Source organism: Miniopterus natalensis, chromosome 3, assembly GCF_054644295.1.
Source record: "Miniopterus natalensis isolate mMinNat1 chromosome 3, mMinNat1.hap1, whole genome shotgun sequence".
In the NCBI taxonomy this organism is placed as follows: domain Eukaryota; kingdom Metazoa; phylum Chordata; class Mammalia; order Chiroptera; family Miniopteridae; genus Miniopterus; species Miniopterus natalensis.
The window spans coordinates 11,284,640-11,290,639 of NC_142083.1; positions in this window are offsets into that span (position 1 = coordinate 11,284,640).

A 6,000-nucleotide genomic window follows, 5' to 3' on the forward strand; every position below is an offset into this window, starting at 1 on the left:
CTTATTTAATTAGAGCTGCTAACCAGTAGCAAAAGCGGCATCTATCTGTACAAATTTAAATCCACACACAGAATAATACGCGCACAGTGGAAATGGAAATTTAGAGCTTCACGGCCATTCATTCAGTCCTCCCTGAACTCCTAGGAAGCGAGGGAGGAAGGAAATCGAGAAAGAAACAAGAATGAGAGAACAATGGCTAAATCCAAGGGTTTTAATGGATTTCCAAACTGGTTGCCAAGAAACGTCAAGGAACCAGGGTGTCCTATTACCGCCGGCAGCGCCCCGCGTTGGGGAGCAGCGGCCAATGGCGCTGCGATTCTGCACACTGGGGAGCGCGGGCGCGCTGCGGCGCCTGGGAGCCCGGGGCACCGCCGCAATGCCTCTGCCTCTCGCCCCGCGCTGCCCAGCCGCGCCCAGGGTCACGCGCAGGGCAGTGAGTTTGCGTTTGGGTGAGTATCGGCCTCTCCGTGGCCTCTGGATTAGAGCTGTCACCGTCCAGCTTGTCGCTCAGGAGCACTGACAAACCCGGCTGTGGAAGGGAAGAGCCCCCCCCCCAACTGGACGGCAGCACCAAAAAAGCCAGCACTCCTGCTCTTGCTGATGCTCAAAGCACCCCTTAAATTTTTCCAAAGAGCAGAAATTAGGATTTAAAAAAACGAAAAAAGGTTTTCCAACAAAAATAAGCACCAGAGTATAGGAAGACCCATCAAGTAATATAAGTAATATTACGGGATTGTTTACTTTCCATCAAATTAGATTTTTCCCAAGCAGCTGAAAGTTTGTGTAAATATTATGAATGTCATGGAGTTCTCCAACCTTAAGGCTGGAAGAGACTTCAGAAGTCACCCAGCCTGACACCCAGCACTCTCTAGATGAAGAATTGAGGCCCGAAGAATATAAATGGCATATTTAATAATTCCTCATGCCCTGGGAATATTTTCATGTGGAGTTGGATTAGAAAGAAAGCATGTCCCACCTATTACACCATGTAAAAGAGGGAACAAAGCTAACTTTCACTTTAAGTAATAGCATGCTTTATATCAAAATTTTACTTTGTATGAAGTTAAGCTTTGAGAATATACAACACAGTAAGATTACTAATATTTTATGATAGAATCTTTGCAACATTATAATGGTAACGATGAATCGAACCCAGAAAGAAGGAAAAAAGAAAAAAAATTGAAATAACTTGTCCCTTAGACTCAGTTTTTAAATATTGTTCCTTTCCAATCCGTAAAATACCAAAATGGAAAAAAAGCACTTTTTTAATACTTAAAGAGTTGCTAACCTGTTCACTGAATGCATTCTTTCAGGCTACAATTGCCCGCTGAAAACAAAAGAAAGTTACAGGGGAATGCTACAAAATAAAATTAGCCAAAAAACAAAACAAACAACAAAAAACTAGGGAAATATTTATAACCCACATTACTGAAAAGGGCTAATTTTATTCATAGATATAAAAATAATTTTTAAAATTTGATAAAGTTGAGTTTGTGTAATGTGTGAGTAAACACATTACTACTTCTGAAAGAGAAAGAGAGAGAGAGAGAGAGAGAGAGAAAGGAAAGAAAAAGAAAGAAAGAAAGAAAGAAAGAAAGAGAGAGAGAGAGAGAGAGAGAGAGAGAGAGAGAGAGAGAAAGAAAGAAAGAAAGAAGAAAGAAAGAAAGAAAGAAAGAAAGAAAGAAAGAAAGAAAGAAAGAAAGAAAGAAAGAAAGAAAGAAAGAGAAAGAAGAAAGAAAGGCCTAAAAACAAATGTTAGCCCTAAACGTGATGTCATAGAAACTAACACTTTTTTATAGGATTTAGAAATGTTTTCATCAATATCTATAAACCATATTTTTTAACTTTAAGTTGCCAAAATAAGGTGGCAAATTTTCTATAAAGTATTCAACTATCTGCTTTTCAATTGTGTGAAATAAAACCAGTGTGTATCTGCTACCAGGAAAGACAGCATTACATAGGAAACCTTAACATGGGATTCTTTGAAATATGTTAGAAATGCTATCAGAGAGAAGTTTCTCCACCAATTGTAATAGTCCCTATGACCTTCTCCTTCAGGATCCTGGGGGCAACCTCTCAAGCAGGAGGCCTTCCAGATTTTCCAAGAGACTCTGTTCTCCCTGTGAAGCCATCCCTGAAGTCACACGGGAGAATGTCCCTGTGAAGCCAGTAGCCCACAAAGAAAATACCTTCTGGGGACAGAATTGTTGAAAACACACTTCCCCCTAGAGGCAGAAAAGATGAAAGAATATTACACATAATTCAAGAATATCTCTGTAATGTAATGAGTGTTAAGATCTTATTTTTAAAATACAGTTTGTGTTTTAAAGGAAACATTCAAGACATTGGAGTAAAATCAATGAAAGCAAAAAATTAAGTTAAAACTTTGCCTCTAGGTCTTAGCTTTGTTTTATCAGGGACTCTATTAATTGGCCTTGTTGTGCTTTTTTTAATACAAATCTACATTTTGCCAGCACTAAAAATAATAGCGATCACATGTTTTTTCTACTTAAATTTATTATTCAATTTTATCAGAAACTGCAGTCAAACGTGACTTTGAGGGATGCTTTTAAAAAATAGCTCTAACAGGCTTATCACCTGATGGTCAGATTTGTTTCTGTATTACTGTCCTCTTAGGTTTCCATCAACCAGTCTTTTTTTCATTTCTTTGGAGATGTTATGAGACAAAATGACATTAGAAAGACTTCCAGAAAATATAGAGCTGGTCTATGGTTTAACCTGAGTATCACCATGAGTTTTCTAGGATTTGCAAGCCACATGAAGAATTCCCATAACATTGATTTATAGACAAGTTATTTGATGTAAATTACTACATTCACAAAAACAGTGGATGTGCCTCAACTTCATGCACACCAATATTGACTATATTTCACTGGTTTATTTAGTTGTACACTGTGATAGTCCAGAAAGGATTTGAGAAGGCACATAAAAAATGGAATTTTAGTTCTGGCCAGCGTGGCTCAGTAGTTAGAGCCATGGGCCTGTACACGGAAGGGTCTCGGGTTCGAGTCCCAGTCAAAGGCATGTACCTGGATTGCAGGTTCAATCACCAGCCCTGGTATAGGTGCCCCAGTCTAAGAGGCAGCCTGTGATGTGTCTCTCTCCCCCTCCCCCCTCCCACTCTCTCTGAAAAAAAATCAATGAAAAAAATATTCTCAGGTGAGGGTTAAAGCTAAAATAACATTTTTTTAAAATGGAATTTTAGAACATTTTTTTCAGGACAAAGTGCACAGCCATTGGGTCCTACTCTCTTGGGTCCCTACTGTGTTCCTCGAGCCTTTACTAATGGATCCAAGCCTCAGCAACAATTTCCTCCCCCATCCAATTTCCACAGAGTTCCAATCATACTCAATTTTCTTTCCATTTACAGGGAGGTACGTCTGGCTGGGGATCTGGTCTTCGGAACGGTATTCTGTGGAAGTACGCATTTAGAAGCCTTACAAACATGTCCCGAGATTATCACTTAGACTCTTTGACCTTCAGTTTCCTCACTTTCCTCAATTTTCTTACTTCCAACATGGAGATAATATCAACCTGGTGCTGCAGAAGTGAGGATCAGAAACGATGGGTGCAAAGTGCAAATACAGTAGGAAATGGAAAAAAGGCAGTTCGTGGTATTATAGTCCCTTGAATGCCTGGTAAAGAGTATTGTACCAAGTAAGTGTTCAATAAATGCTTATGATGTAAAGGAATGACCTCAAAACCCAAATTGGCATGGCTATGTGTAACTTGTTTAGAATTAGCTATTGCCCAATCACAATAGACATTACTTAATAATGTTGGTGTGGTGAAGGTGGTTAACCTGGGGGACCCACTTGGCAATTACTTTGATACTAGCCCTGGATTCCCACACTCAGATGTTTTCTGGTAAGCTTGAGACAAGAGCTGGTTCAGTATTCTCTCCTCTCTCTATGTAGTTCACAAAGACAGCAGGAGCCAGGCTTGCTGACCCAGAGCTGCCCTTAACTGCTGTAAGGCTTCAGAAACTCAGGCTGCCTCCAGCCTTAGAGAACTAAAGGGAGCGAGGGGAGACAGGGTTACATCAGAGTGATTTGGAAAAAAATTTAAAAAACACAGGAAAAAATACAAGTGGCTGTGCAAAGGGGCAGGACTTTGAAGATGAGGGGAGGAATACACAGATTGTATGGAAGCAAAAGAGGATCGTACTGGAAGGAAGGTATTTAATTTCTACACCGAGGGTATTGTTAATAGTGATAAAAGAGTAAAATGTATCCTAATGTACCAAATACACAGGCTATAAAGATGTCAGGCCCGAGGCTTAATGCTCTTGTGTAATTCAACCTCTTAAACATCCACAGTGTGTCAAGAATTACGTGTTCCAGCTTAAACCTGTTGTATCAGACATTCATTAGATTTGACCCAAGTTATACTTAAATCTTTGTGATAGTCAGTCATGTTATAATAGCCAAATGAGCTATGTTTAAGAGAAACTTGATCAGGGCAAAAATATATTCAATTTCAAAAACATCATACAAAAATCTTCTTCCTGGTGTTATTACATCAACATATTGAACACACGTGCCGTAAAATATGAGTAACAAAAAAATATTGAACACTTTATTCTCTAAATTAGCCAGCACTAATCCATTAGAGTATAAACTCTATGAGGGCTAGGACTTTTTCTTTTACTCCTGCATTCCCTCCTTCAAAAATGATACATGTAGTAGCCACTTAAAATTTTACTTCATTAATGATAAATCCAAAATAAAAATTAGCACATATATATAAATTCACATATATAAACTTTAAAACTAATTTTCAGAATATTCAAATATTATCCTGTTGGGTTTCTGATTATGCAAACAATATGAGAAGCTGAAGATCCTAAATACCAACTTGGAGGCCTTAACACATTGATATACCAGCTCCTCATCACTCATACTTAATTCTTGATTATTTCCTTGCTAATGGGAAAAATGCCATATCCAAAAAAAAAAAAAAAAAAAAATCAGAACATTATTCTTTGTAATGCTGTGAACAGAAATTAAAGATGATGTAGAAAATTTTAGTTACCACCATGTACAATGTTCGAAGGTATATATTTTTATTTCTTCCCAGCAAGTACATTCCCCTAGGTATTAAATCTTAGATAGCTGATGCATGAGACTAAAATAGAATCAAATACCATGAGGAAAACATCAGGAAAATTCTTAACATTTGCTCTCTCATATTTTTGGTGATCATGTTGTTAACATTAAATTTCACCTTGACATTAGTGGAGAAAATTGTTTCATCAGGCTAATATTGTTTTCTTTTTTTCTTCTTTTTTTATAGATATGTATTTATTGCCATTTTATTATTTATATATTTTGCCTTTTCTTCTTAAAGAAGACCCATGAACATTTCTCTTTTTTAATTTTTTTTATTTTTATTAAATTTATTGGGCCAACATTGATTAATAAAATTATATAGGTTTCAGATGTACAGTTCTATAACGCATCATCTGTATGTTGTACATCTGTATATTGTGTGTGTTCACCACCCCAAGTCAAGTCTCCTTCCATCACCCTTGGCCCCCCCTTACCCTCTTCTACCTCCCCCACCCCCTTTCCCTCTGGTAATCACCATGCTGTTCTCTGTGTCTATGAAGTTTATTTTTCTTTGCTTAATCCCCTCACCTTTTTCACCCAGCCCCCTAACCCCCACATTGTTATTTTTCAATTGTTGGCAACTCCTTTGGCATTAAATGTTCTGTGCTCTTCATCCATCCTACAAAAATATTTTTCTCAGCCTTTATTTCTTTTTCCCTGTACTAACTGCCTGGGAGAAAAAGTGATAAAGATTATTTTTACCTGAATCTGTTGTTTTACTGACTCTTGGAAATCTTGAGCTATGACAAGGAAATGACTTTCTACTTGGGCAATTTCTTACATTCAAGTATATGTAAGTGTATAAATTATCTCAAATTGTAAATCATCCATGTTCAGTGAATCGCTTTGGGGTTTTAGGTTTTGTTTT